Consider the following 26,379-nt stretch of genomic DNA (forward strand, 5'->3'; position numbering starts at 1 on the left):
TAAAATATATTGGAAGATATCTAACACTTTATTAGGATACTGTTTAACAGTACCTGGGAGATTCAAATTCTATAATTTTGTTTATTCTAGGGATTCTGTATGGAACTAATTAAAGGAAACTTGATTTTTTATGATTTTCCCAAATTGTATACATATCCTCAAGTGGAATTTACAAGATCTTTTGAATTGTAAAAACTGTGTTTCAGCTTTTAAGTAAATAGTTTGATAAAAAGTATAATGGATTAGGTGTTAATATACATAAATGAAATTTGAGGTGGGATGAAAATAGAGATTAATATACATAAATGAAATTTGAGGTGGGATGAAAATAGAGATAAAAGCACTGCCTTAAACTTTTCGTGAGAAAGAACTTCATGGGTGAAGATAATGCGATGTATGTGTACGAATGAACCTTTTTTCCTCATTGTACGGATACATGGAGCAACTGGAAAATAGGAAGGAAGTTTCTTGACAGTTTTTGTTTTGTTTTGTTTTGTTGCTTTTTAGGGGCGCACTTGCAGCATAAGAAAGTACCCAGGCTAGGGGTCGAATCAGAGCTGCAGCTACCAGCCTACACCACGGTCACAGCAACAAGGGATCCGAGCTGCGTCTGTGACCTACACCACAGCTCACAGCAACACCGGATCCTTAACCCCATGAACGAGGCCAGGGATCATACCCACATCCTTATAGATACTAGTTGGATTTGTTACTGCTGAGCCATCATGGGAACTCCTCTTGACAGTTTATTTTTTATGAATAATTTACTAGGCAAATTCTGTAATTTTTTAAACAATGCAAAGAAGATAAAATTTATATCTATCAACATACAAGAATTAAAATTAATTAGGCCAATTTATGTCACATAAAAGGAAGACATAAATACCAAAATCATAGCTCACATTATGTATTTTAAGTTAGTATTAACTTTGGCATATTTCTTGGATGCCAAGAAAAAAAGTGTCCACATGCACATTTGTGCTGTTCCTACTTTCCTAATGAAGGAAGAATGTAGATTCAAGATATTAATCATGTATGGCTTTACGTAAAGAGATAATCTCACAGTCTGAATCAATAATGTCGAAATTAAAAAATATATGTTGATATCTCTATTAATGATTATTTGTGCAAGGGTTTAAATAGGTAGACTCATTTAGTGTCCTTACTTCTGTGACAGAAGAATAAATCTGATAGGCTATGCCCTGCAGCATGTCAATCTGAACAAAAGCTTTCTGTTCAATGCTTTTGACTTCATAGCTACAGGAAATTTCTACAGATTCATCACACAGTTTCTCTTCCTTGCTAGACTTGTGTTTGACCCAGAATAAATACTAAGTATTTAAAATGTATCTCTGAAGTGATGTTTAGAGAATGATGTTTAGAGTTCTGGTTCCGGAAAAGAAAGAGTCATCATGCTTCACTCAGTCTTTTCCATCTGCTGCACCAGTGAACTGGGAACGAATTTCTATAGCACCTGTTTGAAGACTTGATAAAGTAAATAGGAGCAGGTGACTTGAAGAAGAATGTCAGAATTCGATGTTCCACTGGGCTGCCAGTGAGTTTAAGGTTTTCCTTCTCTTTTTGGATTTTCCAGCTGGGAATCAAGGCCTCTAGAAAGCCAGAAGCAGGCATCAGAGAGAGTAGGAAGGGGAGTCCTGTGGGTGTGAGGAGGTGTGAGGACCGGGGACGTCCTCCTGGGCAGGGCTGCTGCCTGGTGGTGCGCAGCAAAAGGCATGGGAGGGAGGCCTTCTCTCCAGGAGGAGGAGGTGCTGTTTAAGACAGTGGGGTAAACATGCTGCTTCTTTTCTGTCTCTGGGTTTCCACTCCTTGGCACCAGTGTGCGTGCAGTTGCAAGAAGTGTGGCAGAACAGGATGAGCAAAGTCTTAAGTTTGCAGCTGAAGAAGCAAAGGGGGCCCCAGGGAGGTGACAGAAGCAGAGGAGCTTGGGGCAGTGACACTGTAACCTTATATGTGACCAATCAGGGCTCACTCATCTTTCAATGACATGGGCAAGACCTGACCCTAGTCCGCAGCTCAAAGGCCCTGAGGAAGGAGCTACAAAGTGAATATTCTTCCCGGTCCCACACTGAATCCTGGGAGATGCCCCCGTGGAAAGATCCGAGCAGCACTGGAAAGGCTTTGAAAACTGAACACAACTCTAGAACCTGGAACTTAGCCAGTCATTTGCCTACAAAATCAAAAAGCCAACACTACACAGGTCTTACAGTCTCATACTGTGATATTTGAAAGGCACAGGATACAATCTAAAGGTACTCATCACAGAAAGAACTGCAAATACGTCAATTAATTAAAAAGACAGCCAACTGACAGATTCCAGTGATGAGACGATACAGATGTTGAAATGATAGAGCAACAATTTTAAACCAGCTTGTATAAAAGCATTAAAGATCTACCGGAATGTGATTGAAATAACATTAATTTAGAAAGAATTGTCACAAATGTTTAAAGAAGATATCTGGAAGAACCAGATGAAAACATTGGAGATAAAAATGAGATGATAGAATTGGACTGGATGGAATTGATAGGACAGTGAATATGTCAAGGGAAAGACAAATTAATAGAAACGCATTTTCGCAAATAATCAACAGAGTCTCAGAAACCTGTAGGATAATAGCCGAAGAGATAATATTTACATTATCATAGTTCAGGAGAGAGGAGAGGGTAGCATAAAACAGTTTTCACAAGGAAACAATGACTGAGCATCCCCCGAATGTGATGAAAGACAGGACATCCAGATGGTTACGGCTCATTGAACTAAGCAGGCAAAAGTAAAAATCCAACTAAATTGCTTAAAATCAAAGTCAAATAAAGAGCAAGAAAATAGATTAATTATTTGCCAGGAGGGCAATACCTATAGTGATTATAGATTTCTCACTACAATCTTAAAGGGCAAAATGAAGTGAAACAGTCTATGTAAAGAAAAAAAAAACATAAATTCAAAATTCTACATGTAGCAAAAATATCATTAAGGAATTAACATGAGATGAAGACATTCTTAATAAAGACACACTAAAATTATTGAAAGTATATCATTCTAAACATATTGCTAAAGACGATTCTTTTTTTTTTTTTTGTCTTTTTTTTTTTTTTTTTTTTTTTTTTTTTTTTGTCTTTTTGCTATTTCTTGGGCCGCTCCTGCGGCATATGGAGGTTCCCAGGCTAGGGGTTGAATCGGAGCTGTAGCCACCGGCCTACACCAGAGCCACAGCAACGCGGGATCCGATCCGCGTCTGCAACCTACACCACAGCTCACGGCAACGCCGGATCGTTAACCCACTGAGCAAGGGCAGGGACCGAACCTGCGACCTCATGGTTCCTAGTCGGATTCGTTAACCACTGCGCCACGACGGGAACTCCTAAAGACGATTCTTGGTCGGGGAAATGGTATGGTTGGAAAGGTAGGGCAGTAGGAATAAAGGAAGACCAGCAAAAATAATGACTATCTGGGAAAATGCAATGCATCATTTTTCCACTAGATTCTTCAAAAGGTTTGGTCATTGAAAGCAAATCAAAATAACAACGTTGTCTGATATGACTGTCAGGGTACCTAGATTAACATATACGTAACACTGATATATATGATACCATTGAGTTGAAATAAAAATCATAATATAAATCTAACCCCCAAATCTCCCAACATAAAAAAAAAAAACAGACAACAAAATTCTAAAAAATCAGTGGATAAAAGATGACGCCCCAAAAACACTATTTTATTTTATTTTTTGCTTTTTTTAGGGCTGCACCTGAGTCGTATGGAAGGTCCCAGGCTAGGGTTGAATAGGAGCTACAGCCTCTGGCCTGCAGCACAGCCACCGCAATGCAGGATCTGAGCCCCAAGTGCAACCTACACCACAGCTCATGGCAACACCAGATCCCTGACCCACTGAGTGAGGCCAGCAATCAAACCCGCATCCTCATGGATACTAGCCAGGTTCATTTCCACTGTGCCACGATGGAAGCTCCAAACACTATTTTTAAAGTATTTAAAACTTAAAATGTGTTTAAATGAAAATACAACAGAAAATTTTTGAGATAGAGCAGAAGCAATGCTTAGAAGAAATTTCAAAGCATTTTATGCTCATATAAGAAAAGAAGAACCAAAATCCATCATCTATGCTCCTACCTCAGAGAATTAGAAACAAACGAACAAAAAACAACAAAATAAAACAAGATAAACCTAAATACAGAAAGAAAATAATACCTACCAAAGCAGAAAACATTAAAGGCAATCAATCCAAAACCAGTTCTTCAAAAAAACAATGAAATTAGCAAAACTCTAAACAAGAGTAAGAAAAGAAAAAACAGTAAACAAATTCCAATGTAAGAAATTTTGTAAACATCACTACAGTGTATTAAAGGTGTAACACATTAAACGTATAATAAAACAGGCCTGTTAATAGTTCTATTAAGGTTAATTGGACAATTTAGAAGAAATGGACCAATTGCTTAAAATACACAAACAAGTTGCCAAAACTCACCTAGGAGGGACTTGATAATCTGGATAGTTCTACTAGATATATTTAACTATAATTAAATACACCACTGCTCACACCCCTAAATACGTGTGCGCGCGCACGCACACACACGTACACGCAGTCGCTAGGCTCAGATGGTTTCACTGGTGAATTCTACAAAACATTTAGAGAAGAAAAAATGCCAGTTCTTTATAATCTATTCCAAAATGTAAGAGGAGAAGAAAAAACAACCCCAGCATCTTAGAATGCCAGTATCAGTTTTAGACAAAAAGGAACAACGCTACAAGAAAAGAAAATGAATATCCCAAATGAACAGATCTTCAGTGCACATCAGCAAATCAATTCCAGTAACTTGTAAAATGGTCACCATAATCAGCTATGCTTTACCCTAAGAACGCAAAGCCGCTTTAACTTTTGTAAATCAGTCATTGTAATCCACCATAAACAGAATCTAAAGAAAGAAAAACCCATGATCCTATGAACCGATGCAGAAATATCACCTAATAAAGTTCAACATTAAATCCTAAAGAAATACAGAGATATAGAATTGCTCTGTTTGGAGCAGTGAAACATTATGGGTTCATTAGAAAAAAAGGCACCAAAATCAAGTGCAGGAGGTGCTGAAACAGTCCTCGTTCAGTAAAACAATTGGCTCCAGTTAGCAGAGTGGCAGACCGATCCAGCCTTCCTCAAAACTATAATTTCCTTTCTTCTTCTCTGTCATCTGCCCAGTTTGAAATGCATCTTTCCCACTGGCACCAGACAATAAATTAGACCCTGGTTTCTGCGTATGTAGATGTCTGCTAATTTATCCTTCCTAATGTGTGTCTTAGGAATGCATTTGAAAAAGCAAAATAAAATTTGGTCCTTTGTCTAAAATTATCCTTAGCATTTACCAGGCTATGGTCCTGGCATGGTGATAACTATATAGGAACATTAAGAATACGAAGCACATTCCACTTGCTGTTGGAATAAAGCCGTATGTAATTACACCTACACAGACATCAGTGTATACGAGTGCAAAATACTGTGGGGCTTCAAAGGCAGACGATCCGTCTTTTGCTAGCAGGCATTTAACTCCCCAAATCTAATTATGTGTACTTATTCATTCAGAAGGAGTCAATTGACCATTTGACGCCAGATTTTAAAATAGATGCTAGATATACAGGGAAGTTCATTTCTTCTGTTTTTCAACAAATACTTATCCAGCACTCATTATTTCCCAGGCATATAGCCTTTATTCTAAAACTGGGATCCGAAAAGACAGAAATTTATAACAGAGAGTAATGAGCATCAAAACAAGAGGAAATGCTGTATGTTGTGGGGGATAGACGAAAATCACACAGCCGGTCCAACTGGCTTAGGGCAGACTTTACAGAGGGTGGGGGGCAGGGGGGTCCTATCTTCTATGTTGAGAGCAGAGGAGAAGCAGTGACTGATCAGGGAAAGAGAGCTGTGGAGATGATTCCAGGCAGAGTTGTCATGACAACAACCTCACATTGGAGTTTATGCGGCAAATTTGAAGATTGAAAACATTGGACTAGCTGAAAGTCTCAGGTTCCCAGCGGAGGGGGTGAGAGTTGAATGTGGCAAAATTAGCTTGAACTAGAAAGTAAAGAACCCCAGACAGCATGATAAAGCACTGGGCACTGTTACAGAGAAAGCCACTAGTTGAAAAGCTGGATGGATTTGCAAGCAGGTGCAATTGCTGTTATATGCTGTGAGGAATGATTGGAGGAGCAGAGATCTACACCTCAAGAAATTCAGCGTCTTTAATTAAAGGCCTTTTTCCTGTGATCTGCCACTCATTGAATAAGTCATCTGGACTGGAAACCAATGGACACATACTTTGCTATATTTTTCACTAGAACTGTGTTCCTATAAATGAAGGAACATCCTCTTGTAAGCTTCTCATAACTTCAGAATTTAAGATACACAGAAAGACCAGCTTTCCACAGGCATAACAGACCCAATGATTGAGCCTATTATTTAGATATAAACTCTTATGCCCTGGAGTATTCTTCTCATTCCTGGTAAAGTCTGTCCACCCCCACCCCACCTCACCCCTGCCTCCAAACATGATCCAGATGGAGCAAAGAATAAACACAGGTAGAGTGTCCTGAGCAAGGCGAGGACACCTTCCTAAAGGAGGTTACACCTGCAGGAGTTCAAGAATCAGGTCCCAGTCTATTCCACTCCCTCCCCTCCCCTCTTGGCGACCACAAGTCTGTTCTCCCCATCCGTAAGGCCATTTCTGTTTTGCAGGGAAATTAATCTGTGCCACATTTTAGATTCCACACATAAGGGACCTCAGATGACATTTGTCCTTCTCTTTCTGACTTACTTCACATAGTATGAGAATCTCTACTGCATCCATGTTGCTGCAAATGGCACCGCTTTGATGTCACTTTGCTGCACATCAGACATTGACACAGCACTGTAAATCAAATTTAATTGATTTTTTAAAGAATCAATTCCTATGGTGGGGGTGATGCATAAAAGTTTCAGCTGGGAAATTCCACAGGCAGTCTCCCCTTAGAGCTTTTGTGATTATACACCAACTGTTAAAGTCAAAGAAAAAAGAGATTCTTTTAAGTACACTAGGCTTGTGTTGGGCTCTTTGGTGCATTTTTGGCTTTAAACTCATTAAAATAGTGACTTCTGTGATATCACCATTCTGTCTTGGTTGGTCTCACATGGTATAAGTCAGTAGATATATTTGAATCTCTTTTCTGTCACTCTGAGCAAGTCACATTTTTTCTCTGCTCTTATAAGTCTCAATTTCCTTATCTACCCAAGACTAAGACATGATCTGGCTAATCTTCAGGAAGAGTAAACATCCTAATAACTTACATATTGAAAAAATACTCTGAAATTAGAATCACTGCCTAATTTGATATTGTAGGAATGAAACCACTGTCCACATTATCTACATATCAGCGTGGCTCTTTGCTATAAAAAAAAAAGATGTCAGCTCTCTGGGGAAAACCTGATTTCCCAGTGGTAAATAGTTATCCTTTTAATAGCTAAGGAAGCTGAAGTTTAAAGTGATAAAGTGAAAAGAAACCAAAATGAAAACAAAAAGACAACTTACTGAATGGGAGAAAACAATTTCAAATGATGCAACTGACAAGGGCCTAATCTCTAAAATATGCAAGCAACTTATACAACTCAACAACAAAAAAGCCAACAACCCAATTGGAAAATGGGCAAAGGACATGAACAGACATTTCTCCAAGGAAAATATACAGATGGCCAACAATCTCTTGAAACAATGCTCAACATCACTGATTATTAGAGAGATGCAAATCAAAACTACCATGAGATACCACCTCACACCTGTCATAATGGCCATCATTAATAAGTCCACAGATGACAAATGCTGGAGGGGGTGTGGAGAAAAGGGAACCTTCCTACACTGTTGGTGGGAATGTAAGCTGGTACAACCACTATGGAGAACAGTATGGAGGTACCTTAGAAAACTATACATAGAACTACATATGACCCAGCAATCTGGACAAAACTTTCCTTAGAAAACACACATGCACCTGCATTTTCATTGCAGCACTATTCACAATAGCCAAGACATGAAAACAACCCAAATGTCCATCAACAGAGGATTGCATTAGTAAGATGTGGTATATATACACAATGGAATACTACTCAGTCATAAAAAAGAACAAAATAATGCCATTTGCAGCAACATGGATGGAACTAGTGACTCTCATACTAAGTGAAGTGAGGCAGAAAGAGAAAGACAAATACCACATGATATCATTTATATCTGGAGTCTAATATATGGCCCAAAGGAAACTTTCCACAGAAAAGACAATCATGGACTTGGAGAATAGACTTGTGGTTGCCAAGGGGGAGGGAGTAGGAGCTTGGGGTTATTTTTATTTGATGTGAACTATTGCCTTTGGAATGGATTAGCAATGAGATCCTGCTGTGTAGCACTGGGAACTATGTCTAGTCACTTATGATGGAGCATGATAATGTGAGAAAATAGAATGTGCACATGTATGTGTAACTGGGTCACCGTGCTATACAGTAGAAAAAAATGTATTGGGGAAATAACAATTAAAAATACATTTTAAAAAATGTAATAAAAAAGAAGAAACTATAAATGAGAGTATATCACACCTTATCTCTCCTCCCTAGGAGCTAAAGACCAAGAAGGCAGAGAGTGTTGTGGAAATAATTTAGTCAATACTCCTTAAGTTCCCATAAAATAAGAAACCCCAAATCTCCTGGAGATAAACACATGGGGCATTTACTGCCAATATCTCCAATTGCTCTCACTGTTCAGACCCATGGAGGGAGGGAGGATAGAACCATCCTTCAATTCAGCTTTTAAAATAAAGCTAGTATTTTGATCTCCATCTATTTCATGTCTCTGTTTACTTGTTCTTTGATTATCCAGTTGGAAATGATTTCTATTTACTGGGAAAGTTTTGGTCTCAGGTTGGTGATCACGTAAAATCATTACCCTATTTCACTGGGACATCCCACCGTGGTGCAGCAGAAATGAATCTGACCAGTGTCCATGAGGATGCAGGTTTTACCCCGGGCCTTGCTCAGTGAGTTAAGGGGCTCATGCTGCCATGAGCTGTGGGGTACTTAGCAGACACAGCTTGGATCCCATGTTGCTGTGACTGTGGCATGGGCTGGCAGCTGCAGCTGTGATTCAACCCCTAGCCTGGAAACCTACCATACGCTGCAGGTGCAGCCCTAAAAAGTGACACACACACACACACACACACACAGAGAGAGAGAGAGAGAGAGAGAGAGAGAGAGAGAAAGAAAAGAAAAAGAAAAAACCTACATTACTGATCTCTGGTTTCCTAGACTAAATCCAGTTCTCCAGAATCTGGTCAAAGTTGAAAACCCAGTCTGCATGTATACTTACCCAGATTCAAATATAAAACAAATAGGAATAAAAACAAGTCTCGATATTTATGACATGACTTTGATAATGTAATTTGAATTATGTCATCTTCCAGCTGTTGATGGACAGTTCTCCTGATTGGCTTTCGTGATTAGTTGATAGATAAGTAGATTGGTTTACAGATCGATTATATACAGTATTTCCATTGCAAACACAGGGTTTAGGAGAGCTCCAAATTTAGAAAAATTAGATATTTTTATGATGAACTTTTAAAAGGCTGGGTTTGTATTTGCTTACAGCATTCACAGGAATACTAGCACACTAAATAATGCTTTGTACAAAATATTTTATATATCTTAAATACATGTTAATACGTGCTGCACGATTAATGTCCATTACCAATTTTTCCTTAATTTTTTAACCAATCCATTCCCTGAAATTTCAGTGGAATGACTTTGAATTAATTTTGCTTTGTTGAAGTTTTAATAGAAAATTAGAGACATTTTCCTTTGCCTGGCTGACCACCTAAATGTTGGATGGGTTTTTATTTTGTCACTTCTGAACGTTCCATTTGCTCCTGCACTATTATTCCTCCTAGAGCTACCTATAATCTCATCTGCACTTTTGCTGCTTCCTCAAGTCCTGCTGGGGGAATTGTGTCTGAGTTGGTATATATACAGAAGTGTCATTTCTTGCTTCCCATTGAATTCGGGATTCAGGACTAAGTTTCTTTATTGTTATCAAGACTTGGAGATATATAGGATAGATTGGTAAACGGACTAATAAATGGGTAAATGGAAGCCTAGCTGGATAGATAAATAGATTTTAAACCTCTGGGGTTTCCTTGTATCTTTAGCAATTCCTAACTTGTTATTTGATTCATTGTCTCTGATGAATAACACCAAAATGACTAAACATTTATATATAATGAAACAGAAGTGATACCGGCTCATGTGCATTCACAGACCGTACAAGGGGAACTGTGGAGTGGCCGGGATGACTGCCCTGATTAGTCAGACCTGGCTTTTCATGCGTCTGTGGTTCAGGTTATACGAAAGTAACTTAGGCAAACACACACCCCCGAAACCAGCCCCGAGGAACACACGTTTCCCTAAGTGGGTGAGAAGGATCACGGAGACCCAGCAAGTCCAGCCACCAACGTGACGCTAAACCAGGTATCCACTTTCCTGGGAAAGCAGTGATATCAATATCGAAGGGAGCTTTTAAATCCATGAAGCTGATGTTCAAGGATTCACTCGTTACTTCACCTTTGTGCATTTTATTTGTTCTGCCACCCACTAGGAGAATTCCCCGAGGAAAGGGTGTGGCTCGGAAGTCTGCTGTAACTCTGGTCAGCTGTGAGTCCCTGGCCTCACACCGGGCGGAATCCAACTTCCTCTTCTGCTGGTAAAACTGATGCCTGGATTGCTGAGAAGGGGTCCTGAGGCCAGGAGGTTCTCGGACCCTGCGACGCAGCAGGTGCGTGACCGCCCTCCAGGTCACTTGTGAAAGCCAGTGCTCAAGGCGACGGACAAGACTGTCCCCTCCCCCATCTGCCCTGTCCCCCTTACCAGATGCGCTCATGTGCCTCTCTACTTTGGCCTTTATGACCCCAAATCCCACCCCGACTCCAGTTCACTGAAGATGTTTGTTTTTCACGCTATCCTCATAGTAGTTGAGCCCTGAACTTACCAACCAGGTTTTGAGTTGTTTTGCCTGTTACAATCTTGGCAATGCACAAAACACTGGATGGGAATTTCTACTCACGGTTGGTCGTGTTGAGCATAATCTCAAATCCCAGTCACCGGAAAGACCCAGACTCTGAGGAGCAGCTCCCTACGAAGTGTGCAGGGAATGGGGACAAGGTAGAAAGGTGGGCTGAATTCAGGTATTTGGCAAGACATTCACCCCGTAGAATGTTCTTTGAGGAACTATGGAAGACATGCTTTTTCATAGTGTCATCATCTTACTTCACTGATTCTTCCTAATTGCCAACAGTATTGGCAATTTCATAGGCACATTATTAAATACTTTGAACTTAGTGAGATAGAACAAGAAAAGCTTTTATGTATCTCCAACCACTGCCTTCAGACTTGCTCTATTCTACCACCTTTCTCTGCTGGTTACACTCGGGCACAACGATTTCAAGTCAACAGTGTCATCACTGTCCCATATGTCAAGTCTAAATCTTGGCCTCATTCTCACCTCTAAATCCCAAGTCTCCCTCCTTTCCTTATGCAGCCCCCCACCCCTGCCCCCCAGGACTGATCAGTGGCTCACAAGTCTTCATGGGCAGGAACACAGGTGGCCTGTTCTCCTTGTCCCTCTCCTTTTTCCTTCCTCTCTGGCTCATTCAGAGCTGAGGGAGGAGAGAAACATTAGCTGCAAAAGGGTAACATGTTTCCAGGTTTGTCTGTTATCTTAATTGCTTCTGCTGTGACAGCTGTCTCCTGGCTGACACTGGTTTGCCATTGATTTCCACTGTGGCAAGTGCTAGATGCTGACACTTTCAGGGCATGCAGTGTCCTGACATCTTATGCTGGTCCTCACATTATGCCCAGCGGCCCACAGCCTGACTCTCACATGGGTAGGCTGCCCTCTCGGTGGGTCATCTACAATACAGTTCAGGTCTGCTAACTTCCATGGCATCTGCTTGACCAAAAGGTGTGACACAGAAGGTGTAACTCCCTGCCTGTCATCTCGGGCTGTCCCTGGCTTCTTGCCTTCCAAATTTTTTGTGGAGAAGCTAGTTCAAATACCTACTCAGATTCTCGGAGATGCGGTGTAAATAAACCTTTCTAAGAATTTTCTCAGTGTGCTCTATTTCTGGGGCAGCACTGGTGAGAGTTCACAAGGTTCAAAACTCAACAAGTGCCCAGCCGTGAAAATGCTCCTCCTTGTGCTACAAGGTGCACCCACCACGTTGCCAAATCGCTGTCTGGAGCCTCTCTCACCTGACGCGGCAGGATCAGCAAGCGATCTTCTCAGCAGGTGATAACTCACCTGTGGACTCTCCACCCCAGTGAACTGCTCAGAGGTCTGCGGGTCTCTGTTTTTGTGGGAGGAGAATGCAGGTCGCAATGGGTGAGTGTTGCAGGCAGGGCCAGAGTGCTATCTCTTTAGTGCCCAGGAGGCCAAATCTCCAAGATCAATATGCCGTTATATCTACCTGGCACAGATACTTCACAACGGCAGTTTTCAGTCGGAGGGCTTCAGACAAAATTCTGAGACGAGAAATGTAGCCCTCGGTGTTCTGAACCACTTGCTGTCGTAAATCGCTTATGAAGCTTGATTAGTAATTGTTTGAGCTTTTTTTACAGAGAACGTGTGCTCTGAAGATCATGAAAGACTTGGTTAAATGATGAAGATACGCATTGAAGATTAAGAAATCTTTTTTAAAATTAAATACAACATTTAAACCATTTGGTTTCTTAGTCAAGAAATTTGTTCAAATTCAGTTCACTTGGGTTGAGAGTGAAAAATAGCACATAAAATGGTAGGTGCTTTGCAGACATGTAATTAGATACTATTATGTGTAAGCTTTTCTCTTATTTTAATCCAGAAGATTAATCACAAGTACCACTAATGATTTTAAATATTTTTCATGCTTACCCAGAGTTCTTCCTTATAAAATCACAGTAAACTTACTTCAAAGACATTGTACTATTTCAATACTAAATAAAAATAAAATCCCTAAGAATAAAACCAAAAGAATCAGGATCAAACTCTCAAAGTTGCTATGGGCTCATTGAGATTGTCGTCTGATGAAAACTTTCTTTGATGTTTGAAATGTTAAGCAAAATGTTATTTCATAATTCCGTAATGCTGACGTATGGAACTCTTGTGTTTACTTTCCATCACTCATCTGGTGAGCTCCGCTCTCCTGAGTCCCGAAGAAGCCAGCTAAGAGCAGAAATGAACTGTGTTTACAGTCGGTGTTTTAGAGCTGGCAGGTTAATGGGGCAGTGGTGTCCAGAAGAGGGCTAAAAGATAAAACAAGAAGAGTGAGAAAAAAGAGCTGGAGATAAGTGTTGTTACTCCTGTGGGAGTCAGACATGGGCGACGTGGGGAGGGCCTCTTATGGTGGGTTCACACTCCTACATAGAAAGGCATCCCCCTAGAATGGGGGATTTACTTACCTCTAGTCAGTACCTGCATGGGGACAGCCCGGTGCTGAAACTACAATACGCTTGATGACACTGGCCTTCCTGTTCTGCTTTTTCTCAGTTTAATAACTTCTTGCTGTTTTAGTACAAATATTTATTGAAAGAAATTTATCAATGAAACTCCTTGGTGGTACTTTCTATTTGTCTGTAACCAGATCTATCTCAGAGGTCCACGTAGGCAGACAAGGTTGTCAGGTGCAATCAGAAATGGATCTTCTCTTTCTGAGCCAGGTTTTACCTCTTCTGGGGATACTCTGTCCCTTCTTTACAGCCTTGCCCTCTGGCATTTGGAACCAGTCACTTAGAATCCTCATAGATCTCTCAGGATGTGGGGCTACCAACAAACAGAGTTATTTTTTTCCTACTCCTACATGGAGGCGGGGTCACAGGAGCTTCCTTCGCTAACAGGGCACAGGGCAAATACCACCCCCGCTTCCTTTCATCATCCACTGTTTTCTGGGCCACCCAGGCTTCGTTTATAGATTAACGGTGGGCAGAGGGTCTTCGGAAGAGGATGGTTCCCTTCTCTGAATGTGGAAAGGGAAGCCAGGCTCGGCTTTCAAGTTTAATCGACCTTACATCTCCGAACCTGGGGAGTGATGTGGGGAAGCACAGAGTTATCACCCATCCTTTTCTTCTTGAGGCCTATAGCAAGAAGCAAAGCCAGAGGTCACCCTGGGCAGAAGTATGGACAGGGAGAGAGCTGCTCAACACACGTCTATTGGACTCCTAATTAATATTATGTCCGTCTAATTCTAGCCTTAGAGTTTTAAGGGGTCTGTCATTCTGTATTTTCAGTGTGAAAAAGTCTTGCTTTTCTTTTCAGCTCTATGATATTTTTTCAAAAATATGGGTGTAGGTGCACTGCAAACCACCCGTGAGATATATTGACCCAAAGGCCCAGATGTGATAGCATGATGGATCTCCTCTTTATTACAAATTAATAACTCCAGACATGATTTTATAAAGTTACAAAATGTACTGCAATTCCATTAAAAATATTTCAAATATTGATGCACAATGAAGGATCTTTCCTTTAAAAAATACCAGGACACCTCCAGGGAACTAATAAAATTTTCTGCTTACCTTCTGGGCCTTTAATCGCTTAATCAATACTAGTTTGGAGATAATGTGATGAATTCAGGACTAATTGAAAGGATACGTATTATTAACGCCAGACATTCAGCCAGCTTCACAGTCCAACAGGGTTCATTTTTGCAATGAACAAATTAAAGATTAATTCCCATGGCAGCGAAACCCTCAGTGAGAGAGCATAATCTATTTATACAGGGCACCATCCCCTTTGGTCCAAAAGGCATACAGATTAGTAGCTGATACATCCAAGCTCAGACCAAAAGAGACAAATATCTAACTGCAGCTTTTTCAATAACTCAGTGGTATTCTACTATTTCTCCTGGACCAAATTTCACCAATGGTAAGACACAGACTGGTCATTTCCTTCTTAGCTAGGGACACTACAAAGATTAGAGTTTGGGACGTTTCCACGTAAACGATGTGGAAAGGGGGTTGCTCCCTCCGTTGGTCCATCCCTTTGACAGGTGTCATGAACAGAATCTTTGTCGTCAATGTCACTGGATCCACCTGTGCACTCAATGGGCCTTTCAAGATGATTTGCAACATATTTAAGAGATGAACTCAATTTATTCTAATGAGTCAGGATAGTTGGATGCATATGGTACCAGACAGGGTTCTCCAGAGAAACAGAAGCAGTGGGACACACATCCTTCTACAGATGAGGATGTTGTTGTAGGAATTAAGCCACACAATTCTGGAGGCCAGGACGTCTCATGGTCAGCCGTCTGTGGGCTGAAGAGCCATAAAAGCCAGCGATGTAATTCAGTCAAGTCCAAGGCAAGAGTGTCCGGGGGCCAGGGCTGTAAGTCCTAGTTTGAGTCTGAAGGCCCAAGAACCAGGATCGCCTAGGTCTGAGGGCAGACATTCAGCCAGCTTCACAGTCCAACAGGATTCATTTTTGCAATGAAGACGGATATACCAACTGAGGTGGAGAGCAAATTCTCCCTTCCTCGCTGTTTTGTTCTACGCAAAAAGTCAGTGTAGGGCTGGTGCCTGCCTGCCTTAGTGACTTCGTTCAGTTAACAATTCAGATGCTCATCTCCACCAGACACATCAAGAAATAATCTTCCATTGTCTCTCAGGACCGCATTTAGCCCAGTCAGGCTGACACAAAAGAATTAACTATCATAAACATTCATTCCCCTTTTCCAGGAAATATAAAGTTAAAGTGGAGGCTTAGAATTGATTTTGAGAGGCTCGAGGTGGGAAACTTGAAGGGGCCACATGTCAATCGCTCTCCATCTCACCTGCACCTTCTTGTTTGGGAACCTTTGAAGGAAAGAAATAAAAATGTTCCTGGCTGACACAATAGTTTATTAACAGTCAGGAAAGAACGGCTGCCTATCCAGGAAAGAAGCATAATTCCATTTTCACTTTTAAATCACCTTTTTATTCATTCAGCTGGTATTGAGTATCTGCTAAGTACTGAGGATAAAAGATTATAAAATATATTACCTATCCTTGTCCTTTTCTCTAAATAAGAGATGCAATATCGTCATTGTAAACAAGTATAGTATGTACTTAAATGATGTTATAGCACTTAATTTAGAACAGAATTTTAAATCTGGAATCCTGGTTACTTTGTATATTTGCACATTTTTCAGTTGTCTTATCTATGCTTCAGGGCACAGGAGTGTGGTACAGATGCCACGGGAAATCGAGTGACTTTCTGCTCACTAATCACGTCCCAAGAGTTACAGAAAAGCCCAGCCACTCCATGAATGCCACGTCTCCCTTTTAAAACATCGCTTCTTTCAAGAAGGAAAAATAATCATTAACATCTCTCCACCCTGGCAAAAATAAACAAAAAAGACACGCAAATTTAATAGCTTCTCGTTCACATGTTTATTCCACCTTCCAGATGCCAGGCAGGCTCAGGACGGTGACTGCCCGGGCTGGACCGTGGCCCTTCCACCCCAGGGGTGCGACCTGGGGCAAGTCATTGCCTCTGGTGCACCTACTCCTTTCCCCAGAGCCACCCCATCCAGTCCTACTTTTGCTCTGACACAGTAGCCACCACCCACTGCTTTCCTGAGGTTTGAAATGAGCCTCGTTTCTGAAGGTGCCGAATGGACCGAGAGCTGCCCTCCTGTGCACAGAGCAAACTTCCATCCTTTCTGTAGCACTGGCTGTGCTCCAAGGCTTCTCCTGGTCTCACATTCATGTTAATGGCAGCTTTGACCTAAAAGCACAACATTTATTACAGTTGTCATAGACCTCAAGTTCCTCTAACTCCATCATACCATTTAGCTTTTGTAAAATTCTTCTGGGATAACCGATCAAGAGAAGTTACAAAATCCATCTAAGGTCACACTTCTGGTTGAGTGATCATGTCTGGAGTCAAATCTAACTGACATCCTCCTATAAAACTCTCACCCACTCAGCCCGACAGCATTGTCTGTGTTTGTTTGTCTGAGAAGGCGATCCACCTGCATGACACTAAATCAAAGAGGTATAATAAGGTACAAAAAAATTCATTGCTCTTCTACTGCCCTATTCACTCCGATCTCTTCCCACAGGCAATCACTATTAACCACTAGAGTATATATATTACAGACAATCTCATCCATATTTATAAACAAATTGATATTTGTAGGTTTTTTGTCCCTAAAGACATGGTAAATCTAAAAACATGGCTCTCCTCCAAAATACCTTAAAGCTTAAGTCCATCTGTCAATGTATATAAAGCATTCTCATTGTCAGAAAGATTTCATTATAAAGATAGACCATGATTATTTAAATTCCCCTTCCCTCCCTTGTGTAAAAACACAAAGCACTGCCTTTAAAACTTACTATCACGACACATTTGAAGGATAGAATGGAAGGGAGACAGAATAAGGGAAGTGACGTCACCACCCACAACATTCCAAAGTGATGCAGAGTGTTTGGAAAAGCCATTGCAATTAAACAATTATTTTCTCACGTACAGCATTTATTTCTCACACACATGTAGAAAGAGAACTAGAAGTTCCTGCTGTGGCTCAGCAGTAAGGGACCGACCTGACTAGTGTTCACGAGGACTGGGGTTCGATCCCTGGCCTCGCTCAGTGGGTTACGGAACCGGCGTTGCCTTGAGCTGTGGTGTAGGTTGCAGACGCGGTTCGATCTGGCATTGCTGTGGCTGTGGTGTAGGCCAGCAGCTGCAGCTCTGATTCGACCCCTAGCTTGGGAACTTCCATATGCCGAGGGTGCAGCCCTAAAAGGAAAAAAGAGAGAGAGAGAGAAAACTAATTTAAACAGTCAACAGATCTACAGCATCTCAAACCGCCAACTCGCCCCAGAACAGAGCTGCCTACTGCTGCTCAGTCTCCAGGCAAAGTGCACCCACTTCCCAAGACTCTACTCAAAGCAGAAAATATGGGATTTTCCCCTTAACATCATCTTCTCTTGAAATTAAAATAAAATACCACACCTCAGTCAGGGTGAAAGTTGTCCTCATGGCAACATGGGTTTATTAGCTGCGAGGTCTCTAAGTTTATCCCAGCTGCCCTCAACTCTTTCTTGCTTTAAAATGCATTTTACATACATACCAAATACATTTTCATGATTGTTCACTATCACCCCAATTTATTCTTAGACTTTACTTTCTATGTTTATAAAAATGATCTTTCAAAATTGTATTATCTATTTCGTTTTTTCATAGAAATAATCTGCACAAAGTGGACATAATATCATCAATAATATCCAGTTGAACATTATTTTGAAAAAAAGATTAATCTGACAAGAAACATCTGTATTCTGATAAATGTGATAAGGTGAAGGGAAGTAAATGGTCTTAAGTATTTTCAAAAAGAAAGAGGCAGAATAATTTAGGTGGCACCTGCCTAAAATTTGTCCTTTTATTCAAGAGTCAAGCTGGGTTTTTTTTTTTTAATTCCCTTTTTAAGTTGTATTGAAGTACAGTTGATTTACAATGTTATGACAATTTATGCTGTATGACAAAATGATTCGGTTACACATGTGCAAACATCCATTCTCTCTCAGATTCTTTTCCCACACAGTTTATCACAGAATACTGGGTAAAGTTCTCTGGAATATACAGCAGGCCAATCATTCCATATACCTCAGTGTGCATATGCCAATCCCAAACCCTAGTCCATCCCTCCCACCTGTTCCCTTTTGTAACCATAAGTTTGTTTTCAAAATCTGTGAGCCCGTTTCTGTTCTGCAAATAAGTTCTTTTGTATCCTTTTAAATTGCACGTAGAAGTGACATGATATGATGTTTGTCTCTCTCTCTGTCTGACTTACTTCACTTAGTATGATACTCTCTAGGTCCATCCATGTTACTGCAAATGGCATTCTTTCATACTCTTTCATGGCCATTTGAGAGTCGGTCATGATTCACTTACAAAGAATATTTAAACAACACGTTTAATTTTAAAGAAGATCCTACAATCCAAGTTTCAGGACCTTGTGCACTGAGAGAGTAGCGGTCAAGCAAAGGAGAAAACACATGATGCAGCATCATTAGGGTGGTTTAGATAGAAAGTCAGTGTGGTTTAAACACTGAGGAGGTGCAGGCTGGAGAGAGAAAGAAACCAGGTTGAGATGAAGACGGAGAGAGGGAGGGAGAGGAAAAGACCAGGTGAGGAAATCATTACACTAATTTGCTTATCTACTTACTGCTTTATCCTGGGTTCATTTTGTGATTAGGTGCAGCACTCAAATAGACTTCATCCTAGTTCTTAAGAGACGAGTCACTCTGGTGTGCTCTGTGATTTTCCCTGGAGATACGTATAAAGCATAGCTGTGGCTATCAAATGACTGTTCTTGTTTAGCATAACTTCTGTGCATAAAAACTGCCTGATATTGCTGGCCCTGATGACAAGTTAATCCTAATAGCTGACGTTAATATTTTCAGCTATAGCCATAGAGCTATAATTATTTATGGCACAAAAGTTAATTAGAAGATCAGCTGAGAAAGTAAAAGTATAAAAAAAATATCCAGGAGTTCCTGTCGTGGCTCAGTGGTTAACAAATCTGACTAGGAACCATGAGGTTGCGGGTTCAATCCCTGGCCTTTCTCACTGGGTTAAGGATCCGGCGTTGCCGTGAGCTGTGGTGTAGGTCACAGACAAAGCTCGAATCCCGCGTTGCTGTGGCTCTGGAGTGGGTTTGCAGCTACAGCTCCGATTCGACCCCTAGCCTGGAAACCTCCATGTGCCAAGGGAGCAGCCCTAGAAAAAGTCAAAAAAAAAAAAAAATCCAGCATATTTCACCAATGAACAAGAAAATAATCTTTTTCTTTCTGGGTTTCTGGTGGTTATTGCATTTGGCATACACATTATTTCTTTCAAAGACTGCAAAAGAACACTGCCCTGAAGATACAACATTGCACAGATGAAGCTAACATAATTTTTTTGGCACTAAGTTTAATTCAAAAAGATTAAGTAAGTATATTCATAGATTTTAAACCAATCAAATCACAAAGCCAATTTCTGCATTCATTTTCCAGCTAACTTAATTATACAGCCCCGAGCTCTGACTTCTCATCAGTTATCCGAGCTGTAAAAATCTGGAGCCCAATTCTACAATGTATTAATCAACACGTCGGATGTACGGAAATAGACTTTATTGTGGTCTCTGGGCTGAAAACCAAACCAGTAACCACTGCCACATTCAACTTCAGGAAATATTAGTAATCCATTGCTTTACTGGTAAAAGTCGCACTGGTTAACAGGAGGAAACAGCAAAGCAGTTAAGAGAAAGGGAAATAAAAGGTGCTAGTGATTGAGCACTTAATAAACCAATTTTTCAAAAGAAAAGAAAAAAGTCCAAGAGGAGAGGTTTTAAGCAGAAGTAAAGAGCGGGCTAAGTGCAGTAAAGAAGATTCAAAACCACATTGGACAATTAGAAGCCCCCTCAGGAAAGATTCCACCATCCTCCCCCCACCCCCCTTCCCCCACCCCAAGTGGTTTCTGTACACTTGGCGGTGGTAACATGCAGTTTTACTAAAGGTCGTGCACTGACCCAGTTCCAAGCTTCTATGTCATCTCATTAGGGGATTACCTCCAAATAACTCGCAGACGATGCATTAGGCTTGGCTTGGATGGCAGCTCTGTTTCAAGCAAGTCAAAAAGATGAAAAATGGAGTTAGAGAGACCACTATTTTTTTTTTAATTGTGGCAAGACAAAACACATGACTCAAAAGATTAGACGTCTTTGTGTACAACATTGGCAGGCATGAGAGACTTGTGGTCTACAGTTTAGAGAATAGAAAAACAACTTTGGAAAGGAATGTGAATTAATTTCAATAAATAACAATTAACCAAGTGTACAGACTAATATTTTCCAGACCTACATGACATTCAAGCCAATGTTACATTAAAAATAAAATAAGTTTTATACAGTTACAAGTGGCCTAGAGATGAGTTTTAACGAACTTTCAAGGTGCTATCAAATTTCACTCTTACATCATCTTTGTATGACAAATAGAGAAGTCTTAAAATCAACCAAACACTGTACTGCATAGAGAACTATATCCCATATCTTGTAATATCCTATAATGAAAAAGAATGTAAAAAAGATATGTCTATATACCTATATATTTATTTCTATATATCCTTTATATATATATAACTGAATCACTTTGCTGTGCACTTGAAACATTGTAAATGAACTGCATTTAATAACAATAATAATTATCATAATAATTCCATTTTAGAAAACTCTCTCCTTTATTGTGTCTCTTTACTTTTGTGGAAAATCTATTGACATTAGAATGAGAAAAACTAAGATAATATAGTTTATATTTACTTTCTAAAGTAGAAATGCAGACAAACATTTTATTTTTAATTTAGAGTCAAAAGTAAGCATTTAGTCCTTGCCGGGAAGTAAACTAAGTTCGCTATAGGGCTCTAATGTTCCTCCCCAAATAAAAGGTGAAGTCGTGCCTCCTAAGACTCAAAGAGGGATTTCGGCACAACATCCTCCCCTGGCAAAGCTCAGACCATTCCTGGTCCTCCCTCACCGCGTGCCTGGTCACTGACCTTTGGAAAATCTTTCTCTTCCCTCTACTCACCCACCATCTCCACCCCCATCTCAAACGACCTCAGAGCTGAAGAGATATGAAACATGGCTCTTTCTCACGCAGAGGGTGAGTCTACACTGAGAAATTCCCGTAAGGGCTGCATTAGTCCAGAGGGCAGGTGCCGACTCACACCCACCCAGGGGGCCCCACGCTGACTTCACAGATCCACTTAGGCTGTTGTTATCTTCCCCCACAGCCCCGAAGCCTTTGCTCTTTTCATTTACGTCTTTTTGTTCCTTCTCTACACTCGGCTTGCAGTTGTCGTGCTAAGCATCTGCTCTGTTTGATGAAAGCAGGATTATTTGATGGGAAGAACTTCTAGAAAGATTCTATGCCCACATTACCGTCCCAAAGCCTGAGGAAGCGATGGTGTCTTCATCGGTGATGACAGGTAGGAACTGTCCCAGGCACCTAGAGCCACTTCTCTCTCACAGCTCTTCTCAGGACCGAGGTATTCACGCCTCGTTCTGGGAGACCTTCAAGATGATGCACATGGACCGGCTGGGATCCAGCCTCAGGTGCATTCCTCCCTAAACCCTAAACACTCACCCAGCATGATTTATTCTCTATTTCTTCATTGTCTCTCACTTTTACCACCCTTCCATAGACTTGGGTCTGGATTGTGTCCTTTCATTCTCATCTGAATTGTGATTTATAGAAGGCAGATTTTTAAAAAATTAGAGAACTAATAAACAAGTAAACATTTGTATTTAACTCTAAATCATTTTAGAATTTAAATGGTACATTATTTAGTAGAGCTATCGATTATCTAATCAGTGGATGATGGAGGGTTCAGTTTCTTTTCACTTTCTTTTATTTTATAATTCTTCTGTAAAAAGCATGAATGCTTTTACCATAGACTAAATAAACATTATTTTTTAAAAGTTAACTCTCTTGAAGGGCAAATGTGTTACTTTATTGGTAGACCCAAACCAAATAAAAGTCTTAAACACTCTTTTTAATTAAAAAATGATCACTTCTTAATGCTGTATATGAACACATACGTCTATTAAACTCAAAGAGATTTGAATGAGTTTATTACATAGAATATTTATAATGAAAAGTACGGAGGACTGTAAAGATCCGAAGATGTGGATCTGCCTCTTAATGAGTGGCATCTACTCACCGTTAGTTCTCTTATTCATAAAATGGCAACAATAGATCCTCATAAGATTATTGTGATAATTCAGTGACTTTAAAGAGATAATATGAGTGAGGAGATTAGCTAAGTATCTGGCCTATCATGAGGACTCAGTACATGGAAGCTATTACAGAAAAAGTGAAAAGCCATTAGAGAGGATTTTTCATTTATGAATATTATGGAGGAGCTATTACAACTAGGTGATCAAATGATCTTCATGGAGGTTTCAGAGGAGTGATTTCATTTTGGAGTCATATAAGTTCAGCACTGGAAATGGCCCTAGAGATAGAATCAAGTAATTTTCTGTATCTACACGTGGGCAGAAGGGCGGGGGGGGGCAGTCATGCCCCCACACCTGCAAGTCGGAATGTCTGGGGGATGGACGTTTGCAATTCAAGACGTATCTTCAATTTACTTACAGTTTATGTGATGCAGTCTACTCAAGAGTTCTCTGTCCTTTGCTATTCCTGTGGGAATATACAAATGAGACTCAGAGAACAGATGTGGGAATTAAGACCCAGGAATGTTCGGCAATATATCTCTGGCCCCAGTACCCCCTGACAGCAATGGAAGAAGCAACCCCCAGGACCTCTGACGTCTAATCTAGAGTTCTCCTCCTGTGAGACACCAGCTCCCTTTTAAAAAAGACTGCGGCATGACAGAAGGTAATTGCTCCCTTTTACTAGCCACTCACACGAAAATTGCAGTATCTTCAGCCAAAGAATTACAAGTAGCTTTGGAAAAGATGGTTTTAAAGGAAACCTGGCTTAAATGAGCCCACAGTACACATCCTCTACTCTGTGTTTCCAGGGGTCCTGCCTGGCTCCACCCTGACAACCACTGCAAAGGCCCTGGTACAGCTAAGAGAAGGGCTGCTTTCCACCTCAGTGGGAAAGGTCCCTTTTAGTCACCATTGGAGGGGATTTCAAGCAGTGGGTATTTTTACCTTTATCTAAAAGTTAGAAGAAGTGTGTGTGCATGCCTGTGTTTGTGTGTGTGTGAGAGAGAGAAAGAGAGATCCAAATTATGTGAGAGAGGGGCGGGGGGGGGGGGGGGAGAGAGCCAGATATCCGTGTGTGTTTCATTCTCTTGGTTTATTTTTATGTATCCATATCAAGTGTTCTGATAGATTACCCAGTAAATAGCTCACGAGATAAACAGCAGAGAAAACTAAAATAGGGTTTCATTAACTAAGATAATCATTTCAATGTATACTTGAAAGCATGAACACCAGATAACATGAAAAAACGATGAGGAAAAAAATTCACCCACTGAAGCCAAGCTCTCTGCCTACACTGGGAAAAGACTGTTCTTTCACAATTAGATGAACTAGCAGAAAATACCCTGCAACTTTCATGCAAATAAAGCTTGGGTACTTTTCTGTTTCCTGTTTTCTGAAAATAGTTTCAAATGATGCAACTGGCAAGGGCTTAATCTCTAAAACATACAAACAATTTATACAATTCAACAGCAAAAAAACACAACCACCCAATGGAAAAATGGGCAAAAGACTTGAATAGACAATTCTCTGAAGAAAATATACAGATGGCCAACAAGCACATGAAAAAATGCTCAACATCGCTGATTATAAGAGAAATGCAAATCAAAACTACCATGAGATACCACCTCACACCAGTCAGAATGGCCATCATTAATAAGTCCACAGATGACAAATACTGGAGGGGAACCCTCCTGCACTGTGGGTGAGAATGTAAATCGGTACGACCACTATGGAAAACAGTATGGAGGTACCTCTGGAACCTAAATATGGAAGTACCACATGATCCATCAATCCCACTCTTGGGCGTATATCCGGACAAAACCTTCCTTGAAAAAGACACTTGCTCCCGTATGCTCACTGCAGCACTATTCGCAATAGCCAAGACATGGAAACAATCTAAATGTCCATCAACAGAGGATTGGATTAAGAAGAAGTGGTATGTATACACAATGGAATACTACTCAGACATAAGAAAGAACAAAATAATGCCATTTGCGGCAACATGGATGGAACTAGCGACTCTCATACTGAGTGAAGTGAGTCAGAAAGAGAAAGAAAAATATCATATGATGTCGCTAATATCTGGAATCTAATATCTGGCACAAACGAACCTTCACACGGGAGAGAAAATCATGGGCATGGAGAATAGACTTGAGGTTGCCAAGGGAGAGGAGGAGGGAGTGGGATGGATTGGGAGCTTGGGGTGAATAGATGCAGACTATTGCCTTTGGAATGGATAAGCAATGAGATCCTGCTGTGTAGCACTGGGAACTCTATCTAGTCACTTATGATGGTGCATGACAATGTGAGAAAAAAGAATGTATACATGTATGTGTGACTGGGTCACCATGCTGTATAGTAGAAAATTGACAGAACACTGTAAACCAGCTATAATGGAAAAAAAATTAAAATAATTATATAAAAAATAATAAATAAGCAAACACATTAGTAGTTGGGAAAAAATATATTTAAAGAAAGAATTAGACTCCTTTCCAACATCAGGACAGAAACAGTTCCAGTGAGGACACTGGTTAGAAAAAGCGACCTCTCTGTACAGTGCCATATTTTGGTACCATAGCTCCCCACGCCCTGCAAGCCTTTCTGTTCACAGTGCAGCAGAAGAGTGGCGGTGAAGCTGGTTCCACACGGCAGAGGAAAAGAATCCTGTTACCTATTCACTGATGCCAACCCTCCAGGACAATAGGAAGAATTTTAAATCTGTCGGTGATGCAGGACACTGTGTTGTAGTTTGGGGTAAGTTAAGCTTTGCACATCTGAAGTATACGATCCGGAAATACTGAAGGGAAACCAATCAGTGATTTCTGGAGTACATGTTGCTTTAGATTAAATACTTTTCATGACAGTAATTGGAACTTGCAATTTTTTTTTTGCCCAACTTGTGAAATACGTTGTCCTGTGTGCGAATGAAGCCCTTGGTGGGTGTGTGGCAGCCATCTCAGACACAGTCTTGTTGGGTGTTTTAAATTTTAGTTCGGGGCTCAAGGGATCTCACCCAACCCACCCATTGCTTGTCTGTCAATGGCTACCTATGGAAAAATAAGGGGCTACACAGAATATGTATTCCACATCCTGCTGGAATTTGCTACTAAAACGATCTGATTCACAGGGTCCTTTCTCTTATAAGGGTCTTTGGGGAGCAGCCTAATGAAGTGACTGCCGTAAAATTAAGAGAATCTATTTTCTAATCCCACATGAAAAGTTGGCTGAGTTCTTAACATAATAGCCATGTTATTTTTACAGTTTTTCTATTCCTGTTTTTCTTCATACCTCCTGTAGCCTCCTCAGTGACTTCTCCCGGTCGCTTCTTTTGAAGTGCGCTTTGTGCCGTTAAAGGCAAAGTGCTTCTATGTGCCTTCCTAGAGTAGTATCTGAGAGTGGCCATGCTGTGCAGGACCTGACTATTCAAACGTCAAGGAAGATGTGAAATTCCCTACTGCATGACTTGAAAACCCATAAAGAGAGGTGTTTAGGTTGCCCAAAGTTAAAAACAGAACGTACATCAAGTTGGTTTATACTGACCCCAAGATAGTCACTCAGCT

General features: G+C 40.6%; 1 long non-coding RNA gene across 2 annotated transcripts; it reads right to left on the reverse strand.

Annotated features, from left to right (window-relative positions):
* Positions 16,023 to 23,806, reverse strand: LOC106509919. 2 transcript variants are annotated; one of them, XR_002343001.1, is made up of 5 exons: positions 23,765 to 23,806; positions 23,238 to 23,285; positions 20,657 to 20,705; positions 19,271 to 19,371; positions 16,023 to 16,827 (listed from the first exon to the last, which is right to left on the reverse strand). It is a non-coding gene; the product is annotated as an uncharacterized LOC106509919 (long non-coding RNA). The 2 variants fall into 2 exon arrangements; XR_001307927.2 differs by lacking the exon at positions 23,765 to 23,806 and adding an exon at positions 23,513 to 23,753.

The sequence above is a fragment of the Sus scrofa genome, chromosome 3 (assembly GCF_000003025.6).
Source record: "Sus scrofa isolate TJ Tabasco breed Duroc chromosome 3, Sscrofa11.1, whole genome shotgun sequence".
NCBI lineage: Eukaryota > Metazoa > Chordata > Mammalia > Artiodactyla > Suidae > Sus > Sus scrofa.